Genomic DNA, 17,499 nt, shown 5'->3' with positions numbered 1-17,499 from the left:
CATGTCTAGGGTATTTTTACCCTAAACATTTGCCCCTCACAGGGGTCACGTGCATGTCACGTGACGCCTATGACACGTGTCCACCTATCAAAGGTGAACAACAACAACGGATAGTAAAATTTGAAATTTAAACGGGGATGCCCCCATTTTCAACTTCTATAAATAGAAGTTTACCCCCCCCCTTTCTCTCACTTCATTTTCATTTGACTTATCAAGAGAGAGAAAAAGGAGATTTTTAGAGAGAGATTCTCTGCTTCCGTCTGCATCAGTGTTTTCAGGATTTCCGTGTGCTAATCTTGCAACACCCGATCACCGTCTGTAGCTGCTTTCAGATTTTTCTGAGTTAAAAGTAAGGTAACCTCCTGTACCATTTTTAGTTTTTCTTTTCCAACTTGTATACATTCTTTTTCCGCATGCATACATAGTTTTGGAAATAAAATGAGTTCTCAATCCACACACTCGGCACTGCCTAGGACACTCAGCCGGTCTCCTGGAACGGCTGAGTCTAGAACAGGGGGTGCCTTTTCCGGACTGTCGGAACTGCTGTGCTCATCTCCGAATTCCTCCCTCTCTGTGTCTATGCAGGACACAATGGCTAGAGTCAAACAGACGGCCAGAAAATCTAAGAGTCGGCGCACTATGGAAGTGTCAGCCGATGAGGATGTTCCGGATGGGGAACATGAGGATTTGGAGGAGAGCGGCAACTCTGATAAAGAGTCTCCTTCTTCTTCCGGGAGCTTTAGCGTGCGGGAGGTATCCGGAGAAGAGGTCGCTTCCTCTAATGGATCCGGGGAAGGATCCGGTGGTACTGAGGCCGCTGAAAGATCGGGGGCCGAGACTTCTGGCTCTGATCAAGATAATTTCGTGGCTAGTACCAGCAGCCGGCGAAAGTTGCTGACAACCCCAACCCAAAGAAAATTAGGATGCTTTCGGGTGACATTACCCTGCTGAAAAGTGGCTTTAGGGCTTTTAAGGAAAAGCACCCCTTTGGAAAGGGGTGGGATATTATCATCTCGCCTGCTAATGCAGTGATGGCATGAGATGACAAGATAGAGAATGCAGACAATTATTTTGTCTGCTACGAGGCAGTAATAGAAGCCGGCCTCTGGTTCCCCCTCCATACCGGGATTAGGAAAATCCTGAAGGGATATGATCTGGGTGAACATTCTGAGCTACATTGACGCCTGCGAGCTTTAGAACTTAGCTCCCAGCTTCTCCGCCTTCGCTCATATGCATTACTTGAGCAAGGCACCAGGCAGTAATGGGGCATGATACACTTTCTCCACCTTGCCCCGTTACTTAATGAGTTTGGACAAGGTGTCCAAGTGGTCAGGGTGGAAAGACAAGTTTTATTTGATTTCTTCTCCAACCCTAAGACATAACCGGACACTGCGCCGGTATAATCAGGAACCTGTTTTTCTGGGCAGGAAATGTCCCCTCCCGACACTCTCTACTAGGGCCCGGGAGCAAAAAAATGGAGCCGAGTTTCTTTGAAACCACTACTAAGCCCATGGGGGATGGGACTCACATCATTGTTCCAAAAAACTGGATCCCCCACCCGGACTACTTCAAAGATGAATGCTTTCTGTCCGCCTGTGGGTTAAGTCCCATGTTTCCCAAGGGTAGATCCACTTTCATCCGACATGGTTGTAATTTTTATTTTGTACTACAAACTATTCATGATTTTTTCTAACTTTTATTTTCTTCTTGCAGCCAACGCCTTGAAAATGGTTGACCCAGCTAAAACTCCGGCTAAGTCAGCAGCGCTGCTGCGCAAAGAAGCTGCTCTCGCAAAGAGAGCATCCGTCGAAGCCAAGGAGTCCAAGAAAGGCGAGGTAAGACCGCCTGAATTTAGCTTTTTCTTTACATTTCTTGCAAAAGCATTTCGCCGGTTAGGTACATTTAACTTCTTAATTTGCATGACTCTATTAAACGCGTTCCACGCTACTTCTCCAAGCTTTTCAAAAGGCAAGGGGAGGATCTGGAAAAGGCCCTGGCTGCTAAGGCCACCACGAGGGACATCCCAGTCAAATTCTACTGCCAAAACCGATTGTCCCACGACCGGTGGCAAGTATCCTTCTGCAATGAAAATTATGAGCGAAAGCTCAGAACGCTCGCAGAAGAATGCGCCGGATGTCTCTGCGGCATCGAAGGGTGGCCAACCAACTAATGTTGCAGCCGGTGCGGCAACAACTGGAGAGGAGATTCCTGCTCCCCATCCGGACACCCAAGGTAAGGGCAAGATTGAAATACCTTGGCCACTTGACTTCATGAGAGTCAAGACTAAGGTAGACCCCTCTGGGGGTTCAGTCAGCAGCCGACAACGGATGAATGCCAACTATGCTGCTTCCTTCTCACCAAGTACTTTTACTTCTTTTGGTGCAGATCTTACGTCCGACGAGCCGGATCTTGTTGGGTTTGCCAAACGGATGGTGAGGACCCTCACCCGTTCGGAGAAAAATTTCATACCTGATCTGCAGGTAGTGGACTTTGTCCGGATAATGGGCCAACTGGCTGAGGTAAAAATCCTCAACTTAATTCTGATCTTCTCTTCATTTTTACTAAGTATGTCATAATCCGGCTGCTCTTTTCTCAGGTAATGCTGAGGGTAGACGGGCTCCGAGGCCCCTTCAGGCGGAAGCAAGAAGAGGTAAATGACGCCAAACGGAGGGCCCTGGAAAACCTCAACTCTGCTGAATATGCTAAATATATGTCTGATTTAGAGATTAAAGCAGAAGAGTTGAAACAGGAGGAGCTGATCCGGAGCTTGACGGCTGCAAATGATGAAGCCACCAGCCGGGCTAATGACCTTAAGCAAAAATTAAAGGATGCTCAATCTGAACTCAAGGCATTAGAGGATGCTAACAAGGAGAACACAAAACTCCGGGTAGACGTCTCCCGATTGGGGGTGGAGATCGTCAATCTGTGGAACAAGCAGTCAGATAAGATTGCCCAGAAGCAGAAGCGACTGATGGAAGAGAATGAGCGGGACAATGCAGCCCGCCTGAAGATAGCATGGGGGCTCCTCTATCCGGATGTGGACTTTGAAGTCTACAAACTTAGGTATGATTACGCCACTGCGGTGTATGATGCCCAAGTACTGGGAGAGGCAGCTCCGCCTCGCTTCAAGGATTGGGCTGCAGAGCAGGGATATGAAGTTTCTGATAATGAGGAGTCGGCGGTGGAAGAACAAAATGAAGGAAACCAGCCTCAATCAGAAGCCCTCCCAGCCGGTCAGAACTAGCCGGAGCAGCGGCTTCCCCCTCAACCTTGAATCAGCTTCCCTAAATTCAGCAGCAATATGCCAACTTCTTTCTTTTCCGGCTTGTATGCCGAGTAATGTTGTATCTTTACCAACTGTGGAGTTGTGTAACAATCATTTATTTTGCTTCTTCTCCGGATGTTATTCCGGTTAACAATTATCCTGGCCTTTGTGCCATTTTTAATATGAAGCATTCCGACTCAGTCGGTTATTTATATATATTTGTGGTGTCTGGATTTTTTCAATTTGAATTTTGCGTATATACTACAATTCTTTAATATTTTGCCTAACTTAAAAAAGCGTGCCACACCTTGCAATCCGGCTACTCTTGCCCCTGGACGGCTGTGTGGTTGGTTTTATTTCAAATTGATTGATTGGCTTGAAAACACTTGATACTTGGAGAAGTATGAGGTGTTTTTTGGCCAATCAATCACAATGGTGATTACCCCAAACCAAGTGCTGGACATGGCTAATGAAATAGGCCGAGAGCTAGATGTCGGAGAACAACACTGAGAGCATGATCTGAGACGACTAGGTACATATATAAAGTCTCTTTGGGCAGAGGGCTAACAAGCCTTGGTAAAGAATGCAAATGTTCTTTCAGATTTTGAAAGGTCGCCTCAGCATCATCCCCCCATTCAAATCTGGTCTTCTTCCTTATTGCTTGGAAGAAGTAAAGACATTTGTCACCTGATCGGCTAAGGAACCTCCCCAATACCGCCAGGCAACCGGTTAGTCTTCATGCTTCCTTGATAGTGCGGGGTGACTTCATGTCAATTTCCGCCTGTATCTTCTCGGGGTTAGCCTCTATCCCCCTTTGATCAATCAGGAATCCGAGAAACATAACCTTATACCGCCTAGGTGTGGTGAAGGTTTCTCGGAGATCGGCAAGGTGATCCACCTGCTGCTTGGATTTGACTATCATATCATCAATGTACGCCTCCACATTCCTCCCAATATGATTAATGAAGACCGTATTAATCATCCGTTGGAATGTAGCCGGCGCATTTTTCAAGCCAAACGGCATCACATTATAGCAAATTAACCCCTGATCAGTGACGAAGGCCTTCTTCTCTTGATCTCTTTTCCACAGGGGTATCTGATGGAAGCCGGAGTAGGTATCCATGAAACTCATCAAGGCATGCCCGGCTATTGAATCGACCAGACTAAAGGTCTTTGGAAGCAGATAACTCTCCTTAGGACATGCCTTGTTGAGGTATGTGTAATCAACACACATACGCCAGGTACCATTCGGCTTCTTAACAAGCACAACATTCGCCACCCAGTCAGGGAAATTACATGGCCAAATGAACTCGGCTTCCAGCAACTTTTTTACTTTGCCACGGCTGTCGTCCAGAGGCATATCAATATGGTCTCTAGCCGGCTGGGGACGGAGCTCATCTGACCGTTCCCCGGTCAGTGATTCCTATTTTTTCTCTTTCTTTACCTCCACCAGCAGAGGGGCCTTTCTTTTCTTCCCGGCTGCTGGTGGGGCTGGGGCGGCATCCTTGACATTGTCAAGGTCTATTTGTTCCGGGCCTTGGCCGCATAGGGTCACAGTATCCTTGACGGCTGAGAGATAGCACTCCAGGGCCGTCTTTTGATCCCCATGCAAGGAACCAACAAAGCCATCATCCCTCTCATACTTAATGAGCATGAGAGAAGGGATGATTACAGCCTTGGATTTGTTGAGGGTTGGCCGGCCTAGGATAATGTTATAGGCGGTCTTTTCCTCAACGACCAAGAACTTTACGACCAGGTGTCATCCTTTTCCTTTTTCACCCAGCTGGATTGGTAAATCAATCCTACCGACTGGGTAAACCATTCCACCCCCAATTCCAACCAGGGGGTGGGTAACCGGATGCATGCTGTTGAGGTTGTATTTCAGATTTTGCAAGTACCGGAGACTGATGATGTCCGATGAGTTTCCTGTGTTAATAAGGATTCGTCCAACCAGCTGGTTGGCAACCTTACATTCAATGACGACCGGGTCGTCATGTAGACGATGGACAGTGCCCCTATCCTTCTTAGTGATCAGAACGTTTGGGAAGGAGGAACTTCCTGCCACCTGATCATCATCATCATCATTGTCCATCTTTCAAAGATGGCTCTTGGTGCCTCAATGGTAGGGCCACCGCATGAGAACCCGCCTGCTATAGTGTAGACCGGCTCCTTATCAGTGTCCGAAATACTAGCAGGCTGGGGTGTCTTAGATGACTTCCCCGGGTTCTTCTTATTATTCCCTTTGGACTTAGAAATGTAGGACTTTAACATCCCCTTGTCAGCCAGACGATCCAACGCCCGTTGAAGGCTGAAGTAGTCATTGGTGTCATGGCCAACTTCCTCATGGTATGGGCAGAATTTATTTTTGTTTCTTGATTGAATGGAACTTTTCATTGGATTCGGCTTCTCTAGAGACAGCCGGTCCTTTATCTCCATGAGGATGGAGTTGTAGTCCTTGTTAAACTCGTACCTAGGAACGTACGGTTTAAATTCTTTCTTTTTCTTCTGGGACGGCTAGTCAAAATCACTAGCCGCCCAGACTTCTTTTCTCTCTTTTTTTTTTCTTGGTCGGCTGAGTAGGTCGGCTATCTTTCTGTCTGTCAGACTTCTTGGAGTCCGACTGGTTACCAGGCGAGCAGAGGTCGGTTTCTTGAATATAGCTTTTCGCCTCCCTCAGGGCCGCCTGTAAAGTGAAAGCCCCTTTTCTGACTAGGTCGAACTTAAAGGTAGAATCGTCTCTCAGACCCTTAAAAAAGTCTGTAAAAGCTACCTCATTAGACAGTCCTTGAATCTGAATTCTAATCAGATTGAACCGCCTGACATAGGAGCTCAATCCTTCTCTCTCTCCCTGCTTAATGGTGCTCAAGTCAAGACTTGTTTTCTTCGCAGGGATGTTCATTGAGAAGTTGGAAGCAAACAGGAAGGTAAGCTTCCTGAAACTATTGATGGACCCTGCTGGCAAGTTGCCAAACCATTGTTGTGCAATACCCTTCAATGTAGCCGGAAAGCATCGACACCAAGTGGCATCATCCAACCCCTATAAATACATGAGGTTGGTGTAAGCCATGAGGTGATCTTCCGGGTTAGAGGTACCGTCATAGGTACCTACCAACACATTTTTAACCTTGGTCTGTTGTGCCGCCTCGGTTATCTCCCGGGTGAATGTAGAAGGTTGTTCACCCAGGTGGAGCAGACGAAGCTGCCAGTCTAGTGGCTGGACATTTTTGTATGTCGCCTGACCTCCGAAGAGGGACGACTGGATAAAATGGGGAGAATACGGACCGTAGACCAGAGGTGGTACATACGGTGCATTCCCAATCATCTGAGGGCTAGAATGGACGGTATTACCGCCTGTATGGCTCTCATGCAAGGAAGGTACATTCCCTACAAATGTGTTCTTGAAGCTGTTTGGAAAGCTCAATGTAGAAGCTGACTCAGACAGCTGCTGATTTCTCTTGCGGGTGATAATCTCGCGGGTGTCAAGAGTTGATTTTTGTTTCCCACCGGTTGTTGAGTCCGGCGGGGATTGTTGGTATTCCTCTGAGGCAGAAGAATCTTGGACCAATCAATGGTCCCGACTGTATTCTCCTTTGGATGAGGAATTGGCTACTGATCTCTAACTGATTTCCCCTTCTCCAGAGGAGTCTTTCTTGCCGACTGACCCCTGCTTGGGCCAGCCCGGCTCTTTGTGTTCAGATCATTAATTTCACCCTTGAAACTTGTCATGAATTTCATGAGTTCGTCTCAAGTGACGGGAGCTGATCCACTCGTCATATGGGTTCCCTCTCCGGCTGCCCAAGGGGTTGATTTGTACCCGGCTAGCTGGTACCCCGCTCCAGAGTGTCTCTGGGCCGGACGCGCTTCGTTATTAGAGAGCCATCACTAGCTATATAGGTTTCGACCTGAGGATCATCATCCTCCTGGTCAGTAAAAACTTCCGGTTCGTCTACCGGGCGCTCAGAAGGCGGTACAGACTCTTGAACCATCCTTGAGGTACTCTCCCCACAGACGGCACCAAATGTTTTGGGTGCTTTTATCCCTCGAGAGAGTTACGTCACAAAGATTAGTCCGGCTGAGTTGTACCTGCAAAAACAACGAATCCGGATGGTGGAGCTCCGCCTCTAACGATCAAGTTAGTTACTTGAAAGAGAATAAAGAGTACGAAAATTTAGGTGGGGATCTGCTTGGATTCCAAGCTCAGGTGTTTCTCTGATGAGAGAGAAAGTAGGTGTAATAAATGATTCAATGTGTCCCCAAAATAGGGAAATATCTCCCTATTTATAGGGTCGTTGGTAGATGTGCCCCTATCTAGGTCACTTGACCTAAATTTTTAGTGGGCTGCGCCAAACTACGGCGCTTCTTGGGATTTGGTCCCTTGAAGGCCGCCATTTCAGGAGCTTATCTGAAGGGGACACGTGTCAAGAAGGCATTGGGACACTTGGGCCATCCTAAACTTGACACGTGGCCTCCTCTCATTGGTCCACATGTCTAGGGTATTTTTACCCTAAACATATGGCATGTTAGAGAGCATGTTTATTAAACTAAGTGTTTAATTTGATTTGGAATATTAAAAAGGAATTTTATTATGGTTCATATAATTTTTATTAATGCTATAACCATGAGGAAAGAGTTATATAAGTGTCTATGTACACGAGGAATAATTTAATGTTGGTGCCTTAGTGCACTTAAGGTGTTCTTAACACCGAGGGATAGGTTTTGTGGCGCTTTATGCGTTTAAGGTGTCATTGGCACCGAGGTAGAATTAAAAAGGATTCAACATTAAATATTATGTGGTCACTAATTATTCAAGAATTTAATTAGTATATTTGGTTGATTGAATAATTATTGTTGATTGAATAATTATAGTTTGAGAGTCATCATCAAGTTTAATAATCTGTAAATAACGTAAAGTGAAAGAGATTACACACCAAAACTCTTGGAACGTATACACCTTGAGTATGAACATATGGGGGGAGTTATGTCACTTTATATTTGATCATAACTTCTAATGGAGTACAGGACGCTGTACATTCCTTTTATTATTATTATGCGCAGGAATTCTGCCACTTACCATTGGTTATTGATGCTGGCACGGTTAGCTCCCGTGTCAGTAACCTCAAATTCATTTTGGAGAGATTGAGGGGAAAACCTGTTTAATGCGTAGTCAATACTAAATAAATTATGTAGTGTCTAGTGAGAACTTTTATTAAATGTTGTATGCTTGAAACACAGTTGTAGGAATATTTCAAGCATTACCCCAAACTTGAACCCCACTGTGATCATACACTAAAGTACGGTGGCGTCCAAAGGGAAAGAAGATAGAGAAAAAGAGTCGCCAACAAGTTTTAGGAACTTGTAAACCGTTCACGAGGTGAAGGTTACACCCCTTAACGATCCAAGAGATCGCTAACTCCAATAGGTCTGGAACCATGACTGGTAGCTCGGGGATGAAGGTACAGATCCAACCTAAAAGAGATTGAACCTTCGCTAATAAAAGGCCTCTACTTTATTTAGATCATATTCATGTGCGCCCTCTGACTAACATGAAATCAATAGGTTTAACCTAAACCTGTTTTATCTATGTTGGTTGAATATAAATGCACAAATAAAACTATTATTGGCGATCACTTGAATTATAATCAAATTAACCCTAAACAAGATTATTAATTATCTTGTATAAGCGTGATTACAAGTACCAATTCCCTTTAAACATGCATAAAAGGTGTGATCAAGCAATAGAAATAAATATAAAGCAACATAATAATCATCACAATCATAATCATAATAAAAATCATCATAAAAAAATCATATTTATCATCATCATATTAAAGCATAATAATAGCAAGATCCTAGGAATGATACTAACAAGATTAATAACAAACCCTAGCATGTCATTAAGCAATAAAAATCAAATATATATCCCTAACATGATACTAACATGAATATTAGGAAAGAAAATAGGAAGCATTCTTTTAATTATACTTGATATTAGGAATTTTTAGTTGTTACCCTAAACATGAAACTAGGAAGCAATAAAACATCCTAACATGTTACAAGGAATCAATAAAATAATCTAAGTATGATTTCTATATCATAATATCAATTAAACCATTAAAGAACTTACTTGGATGCCTCGTATCTCTTTCTAATAACAAAATACACGCGTTAGTAACTTCAAAGAAAATAATAAACCAACAATTAAATTAAATAATTGAAATAATGATTAAGGACCAAACCCTCAGAAATATCAAAACTTTCACGTCTAGGGCGAAGGCAACTTCGAACTTGGCTAGGTGTGTCTAGTGCTAATGTATGAGGAATTGTGTTTGTAAAAAGCTAGGCTTAGAAAGAAAGAGAGAATAAAGAAATTCTTGATGAGAAGAATTGATAGTTGTTGATTATTGATGAGAATTGATGATTGTTGAGAATTGATGATGAAAAACGGAGGTTTAAAGAGGCTATTTATAGAGAAAATCAGCCAAACGGATATAAAAACAAATCAGAGTTTCAACGAGGATAAAAAAGGTTAGCGCAAGGCGCTGGACATTAGCACCAGGCGCTGGACATTAGCGCCAGGCGCTGGACATTAGCGTCAGGCATTAAGGCTAGCGCCAGACGCCAAGCATTAGCGCCAGGCGCTAATCCCTGTCGTCAGGCGCTAATTATTTTTTTCACGTGTTTTCTTAATTCTGATAAAAGTTAGCCGTACAGAGGGGCAAAATCGTATTTTCCTTAAAACACTCTTTTATTCTAATTAAAACTCTAAAAAGTCAACCAAAGTCAATTTATCAATGCTAATTGAATTAGGAATGAAAAGAACCTTCTAGAAAAATCTAGAAGACTAAAATCAATTCTAATTGCATTAGGAATCATAAATCCATATTAGGCCCTCCTCTAGATCATTGGGCCGCATATAAGTATCAAACCGGGCCCAGTTTAGTAATTTGGCCATAACTTCCTCATTATTCATCGGAATTGGGCTTATAATATATCGTTGGAAATATATTTTCAAGCCCCATCTAACTACACCATCGTTGGACCCTTGCTATGGACCAAACCAAACTGGATTTGCTGTTTTCTTAAAATAGGTTTTTAAAAACAGAGAGAACAGAAAAGAAATTAAAACTACCCGCGACACTAGACTTTACACACTTCACTTCAATCGATTATAATTCAACGCGAAAGGTACTCATCACCAGATTTGGTTTTGGGGAGACACAAATGGGTGCCTACGACAGGTGCAACATGGTAAGTTGTGTGTTAATAGGAAATTATTTGTTTGTGTGTTAATTACGCTTATGTACTCAACTTTGCTGATTGTGTGTTTTGTATGTTTGTTGGTCGTGTCTTTACCTTGGCCCTATGATGACCCATTATTAATGGAGAGAAGTGGAAGCAAGTAGAGATAAGCTTTTCAGGTGATGAAGCATTTTCATGAATGGGCATGAGTGAAGAGCGAATCATGCTAGTTTCCATAATTATATGAATGTGTTATTGTTTTAATTATTTGTGACCTTATTTATTTCATGTGACTAACAAAAAGGGTTTTTGGATTTCGGTTTTGATTAATAAGGGCTTACAATGGTTCCAAGTTGTAGGTTAATTTTATTTTACTTCGTTTAACTTTGGTTTGAATTTACTTTCGTTGTTTGATTTTTAATGTTGACTTGGTTTGAAATGTTTTGAAATTAGTCTTCCGCTGTGTGTCTTTTATAGTTGCCTTAACCATTATCAAGGTGGCGGTAACGTTTTAGATATTCTTACTTAAAGTTTTAAACATGGCAAAACAGGTATTTTAAAAGGAAGGAATTTCTAGGGTGCTACAAGGTAGCTGTTTTTTAAAAATACCCTAGACACATTGACCAATGAGAGAGCTCCACGTGTCGGGGGCTGGCAGGTCATCAAGGATCACTCACTAGGTGACACGTGGATATCTCAGATATTCATCAAAATTGCGGCCTTCAAGGGCCCAATTCCCAAGAATCAGCACTTTGCGGCGCAACTCATCAGACCTAGGTCAGAGTGACCTAGGGAGGGGTACATTTCCTAACGACCCTATAAATTGGGAGACATTCCCCCATTTTGGGTACATCTACAATCATTTATTACACCCATATTATCTCTCATTAGAGAACACCTGATCTCGAAATCCGAGAAGATACTCACCTAATTTTCCGCCCTTTTATTCCTTTTCAAGTTACTAACTCTACAGTCGGAGGCGGAGCTCCAACAAATGGAGTCTCCGTTGCTTTTGTAGGTGCAGCTCGAGTCGGACCAGTCTTTCTGATGTAACTCTCCCGAGGGACAAAAACACCCAAAACATTTGGTGCCATCTGTGGGGAGAGTACCTCAAGGATGGTTCAAAATTCTGTACCACATCCTGACCAGCCGGTTGACCAACCAGAGATCTTTAATGATAAGGAGGATGAGTCCTCAGGTCAAACCTACATAGCCAAAGATGGCTCGCTGATTACCAAGCGCCTTCGTCCCAGAGACACTCTGGAAAGAGGTGCAAGCCAGGCGGGTACAAGTCGACCCCCTGGTCAGCTGGAAGGGGATATCCATACGACAGGTGGATATGCTCTAGTCACCCAGGACAAACTCATGAAATTCATGACTAGTTTCAAGGGTAAAATCAAGGATCTGATCACCAAAAGCCGGGCTGGCCCAAGTAAAGGTCAGTCGGCAAGAAAGACTTCTCTAGAAAAGAGGAAGCCAGTCAGGGACAAGCAGCGAACTTCGCATCCAAAGGACAAGGCAGCCGGGAACCTTGACTTGTCTAAGATTCTTCTGCCCAAGAGGAATTCCAAAAGTACCCGCCGGAGTGAATAGCCGGTGGGAAATAAAAATTCAACTCCTGATGCCCAAGAGATCATCACCGTAGGAGAAATCAATAGCTGTCTGAGTCAGCCTCCACTTCAAGATTTCGAAACAGCTTTGAGAATACAGCTGCAGGAAAATGAACAATCATTGCATGAGAGCCATACAGGCGGTAATATCGTCCACTCTGGCCCTCAGATGATTGGGAATGCATTGTACGTACCGCCTATGGTCTAGGGCCCGTATTCTCCTCACTTCATGTAGCCGGCTCTCTCTTCGGAGGTTAGGCGGCATACAACAATGTCCAACACTGGATTGGCAGCTTCGCCTGCTCCGCTTGGGTGAACAACCTTCTGCGTTCACCCGGGAAATAACTGAGGCGGAACAGCCGGTCCGCCTTGATGATTTTTATGGATGCCTACTTCGACTTCCATCAAATACCCCTGTGGAAAAAAGATCAAGAAAAGACGGCCTTCATTACAGATCGGGAGTTATTCTGCTATACTATGATTCCTTTTGGCTTGAAGAATGCGCCTTCGAACAGATGATTAATACAGTCTTCATTAATCAAATTGGGAGGAATGTGGAGGCGTACATTGATGACATAATAGTCAAATCCAAGCAGCAGACGGATCACCTTGCTGATCTCAGAGAAACCTTCACCACACTCAGGCGGCATAAGATCATGTTAAACCCTAAGAAATGCGTCTTTGGTGTTGAGTCTAGGAAGTTTCTTGGATTCCTGATTGATCAAAGGGGGATAGAGGCTAAACCTGAGAAGATACAGGCGGTGATTGACATGAAGTCATTCCGCACTGTTAAGGAAGTGCATAGACTAACCGGTTGCCTGGCGACATTTGGGAGGTTCCTCAGCCGATCAGGTGACAAATGTCTTTACTTCTTCCAAGCAATCAGGAAGAAGACTAGATTTGATTGGGGGGGATGATGTTGAGGCGGCATTTCAAAAATTGAAAGAACACTTGCACTCTTTGCCAAGGCTTGTTAGCCCTCTGCCCAAAGAGACGTTATACATATACCTAGCCATCTCAAACCATGCCCCCAGTGTTGTTCTCCTTGCTGAGATAAATGACATCCAGCTCCCGGTCTATTTCATTAGCCATGTTCTAAAAAATGCTGACCTCCGGTACCCCATGGTTGAAAATTTTGGTCTTACTCTGTATATGGTATTCAAGAAGCTGAAGCCTTATTTTCTGGCACATCCGGTTGTAATCTACAACGATCAGCCCCTCAAGCGGCCAATGTCCACCTTGGAGTCATCCGGCAGAATGTTGAAATGGGCTATTGAAATGCAAAGTCTTGAAATCTCCTACGAACCAAGAAAGGCAGTGAAAGGTCAGTCGTTTGCCGACTTAATTGTTCAAATGACTCGTCCGGTATCTCCGGATAATGATCAGGTTTGGAAAGACGGGAGCTCTACGAAGAACGGCTGTGGTGCAGGCATTATCTACGAGTCCCTGGAAGGAGACAAATTTGAGTATGCACTACGGTTTCAGTTCCAGGACTCAAACAATGAGGCAGAGTATGAAGCCCTGCTAGCCGGAATCCGCATTTGTAGGGTAGCAGGGGCAACAAAGATTGGCGCCTATTCTGATTCGCAGTTGGTCGTAAGTCAGAACAAGGGTAAATATGAAGCAACTCAACTAGCTATGATCATATACCTTCAGGCAGTCAAAGAAAAGGCTGGGGCACTTGAAGAATTCCGTCTGAGTCAGGTGCCCAAGTAAGACAACAATCAGGCAGATGCATTGTCCAAACTGGCATCTTCCGCCTGCTATGATACGCCTCGGTCAGTCTTTTGGGAAGTTCTGGAAAAAAAAAGAGTATATATGAAGAACCCATTGGAATCCTGGACCAAATCTCTACTTGAATGGATGACATCCAGGCATATTTAATGGACGACAAGCTTCCTGACTCACCACAGGAGGCAGCCGTCATGAAGAAATAAGCAGCAAACTTCGAAATGAGAAACAGAGAGCTCTTCAAGGCTGGTTTCCTTAAACCTTTATTGAAGTGTGTTACCCCAGAAAAGGGGAAGGAAGTTCTCGAAGAGCTGCATGCGGGATACTACGCCTCCCACATAGGCGGCAAATTTCTAGTCGTCAGAGCCCAGCGACATTACTTTAAGCCTACCCTTGAGGCAGACGCCAAAGAGCTGGTGAAGAAATGCGATAAATGTCAGAGGTTTGGCAAGCTTATTCATCACCCCGCTACTGATCTGACTATAATCCACAGCTCAATCCTGTTTGCTAAATGGAGCATGGACATTCTAGGTCCTTATACGCCTGCACCATGCGGAAAACGCTAAATTCTGGTGGCTGTGGATTACTTCACCAAGTGGGTGGAGGCAGAGGCGGTCAAGAACATCAAGACAAAGGATGTCATCTCTTTCATATGGAAGAACATCATCACCCGGTTTGGGGTACCTATGTCTATGGTGTTTGATAATGGCCCTCAGTTTGAAACGCCTCACCTTAAGACCTGGTCGGGAGATCAAGGGATCTCACGCTGTTTTGCATCAGTCGGCCGACCCCAAGCAAACGGTCAAGTTGAGGCCTTTAACAAACTCATCTCAGACGGCATCAAAAAGAAAATTGAAAGAGCTGGTGGTTTATGGGTAGAAGAATTAATTCATGTCCTATGGGCCATCTGGACAACTGCTAAAGGGGCAACCGGTGAAACCCCATTTCTCATGGTATGCGGTGCTGATGCCGTCTTGCCCATCGAACATTACGAGCCGACTCTCAGAGGCATGCTTTTACGATGAAGAGGCCAATTGGGAGGCCATGCGGCTGGCATTAGACTCCCTTCCGAAACGAAGGGGCAATGCTGCCTTGCGTCATGAGATATGCCGTCTGAGAATGATGAGAGCCTACAACAAAAAAGTGCACAGGCGCCCTTTGAAAGTTGGCGACTTCGTGTTATGAAAAATGGAGGCAACCGGTAGGGCCAATGAGCTTGGAAAGCTGACTCCTAATTAGGAAGGCCCCTACCGGATCTATGAGGAAGTTAGGGATGGAACCTACCGCCTAGAATCCCCAAACGGCAAACGCCTGCCCAGGATTGGAATGTAGATAACTTAAAAAGTACTACTTCTAATAATTGTGATTTTTTTGTAAACAAGAAGTCTATTAATGAAAAATTGCTTTTTATTTTCAATTATGTTATTCTTTTTATAATTTCTATTCCGTGTGGGCAATACTCAGATGGATCATTTGCTAAACCGGCTAAGTTTGAAACTTAGTAGCAAAATTCAACGTCCAAGCGACATGCATGCGGCCCACGCTAGATAAAAAAAACTAGGAACAAAAAGGCTTAGAAGCTATACCGGTCTCAACCAAGACGAGAGGCCAATGGCCGGATGGTTGTTTATTTTACAAAATTGCCAGTCCCAATATGGACAATGGCGTCCGGCGACACCCCTCCAGGTGCAATCATCGCAGAGAGCAGCCTATCTGTTTACTCTACATACCCATGCAGACGGCAAAGATTGAACGGCCAAATTGGTCAACTCATAGCCGTCTGACCAGAACAGTCTAAAGAACGACCAAGTTTTTGAAACACTGGATGTCCCAAGACATCAGCCGGTGATCGACCGAATTTCTTACTTAGGCTTTTTATTCCAAAGTTACGTAGACTCTCCCATTAGGCCAAAAGTTGCGTGATGGCTATCCAATTTTCTCAGCCGGTTATTTACCGTCTAGGTAAATGGTTGGAACGCCTGTTATTTGGACGGTTGTGCACTTGGTTTGGGGCAATCACTACTGTGATTGATTGGTTTACAAATATATCATCCTCTTTAAAGCATCAGACATTTCCAAGCCAATCAATCAATTTAAGTTAAAACCAACCACACAACCGCCTAGGGGCAAGAACAGCCGGATTTATCATTTGCCGCATGCTTTAGATAAGTTAGGCGAAAATATCAAGTATACATGAAAAATCGAAAATTTAAAAATCAAACACAAATATAAAAACCGACTAAGTCGGAATACTTCATCAAATTAAAATTGGCATAAAGGGCAAACAAGATTGTTAACCGAAAACAAATCCGGTGCAGAGAGAGAAGAAAAGTAATGTTACCCGACTCCATAATCGGTAAAGTACAAAAATACTCGGCCTACAAGCCGGAAAAGAAAGTAAATGGCATACTGCCGCAGAAGTTGGAATGGCTGACTCAAGGTTGCTGAAGTATTTGCTGCTTCGGCTGGTCCCGACCGGCAGGAAGGGCTCCTGATTGATCTTCAGTTTCCTGAGGCTGGCTGTATTGGTTTTCCTAGCCCTCAGCCAACTCCTCCTTATCATCTGAAGCCCAAGCTTTAAAGCGAGGCAAAGCTGCCTCTCCTAGAACTTGGGCATCATACATTGCAGTGGCGTAATCATACTGAAGTTTGAAGACTTTAAAGTATATGTTTGGATAGAGGAGCCCCCAGGCTATCTTTAGGCGGGCCGCATTGTCCTGCTCATTCCCCTCCACCAGCCGGCCTTGCTCCTTAGTAATCTCATCCTGCTACTGGTTCCTTAGGTTGACCAGCTCCACCCCCAACCGGGAAACATCCGCCCGGAGCTTTGAGTTCTCCTTATTAGCATCCTTCAATGCCTTGAGATCAGATTGAGCATTCTTCAGTTGTTGCTCAAGGTCATTGGCCCGGTTGTTGGCACCGTCGTTAGCAACCGTCAAATTCCGGATCAGCTCCTCCTGTTGCAACTATACTGCTTTAATATTTAATTCAGACATATAATTAGCATATTCAGTAGAGTTGAGGTTTTGAGTAGCCCTCCGTTTGGCGTCATTTACCTCATCTTGTTTCCGCCTGAAGGGGCCACGGATCCCATCCACTCTCAGCATAACCTAGAAAGAGGCAGCCGAAAAATGTAATACTTAATAAAAGCAGAAGAAAAAATACTAGTGTTGAGTTGGAGAACAACATACCTCCACCAGCTGGCCCATTATCCGGTCGAAATCCACCACCTGCAGATCAGGCACTGAATTCTTCTTGAACCGGGTGAGAGTCCTCACCATCCTCTTGGCAAATTCCGGGAGGTCCGGTGCCCGGAGGTAGCATCTGCACCAAAAGAAGTACTTGGTGAGAGAGATGCAGCATAGTTGGCATTCATCCGTTGTCGGCTGCTTACTGCACCTCCAGAAGGGTCGACCATAGTCTTGACTCGCATGAAGTCAAGTGGCCAAGGAATTTCAATTCGGCCCTTACCTTGAGTTTGGGTCAGTGGGGTTTCCCCCTCCCCAGTTGCTGCAACACAGCCTGTAGCATTGAGTGGCTCGCCACTCTTCGATGCCTCAGAAGCATCCGGCGCTTTCTTCCCCGAGCGCTCTGAGCTTTCACTCAAAGCCTTCATAACAGAGGGTAACTTGCCGCCGGTCGTGGGGCGATCGG

Source organism: Chenopodium quinoa, unplaced genomic scaffold, assembly GCF_001683475.1.
Source record: "Chenopodium quinoa cultivar QQ74 unplaced genomic scaffold, ASM168347v1, whole genome shotgun sequence".
Taxonomy (NCBI): domain Eukaryota; kingdom Viridiplantae; phylum Streptophyta; class Magnoliopsida; order Caryophyllales; family Amaranthaceae; genus Chenopodium; species Chenopodium quinoa.
Note: the sequence above shows the minus strand (reverse complement) of the source record.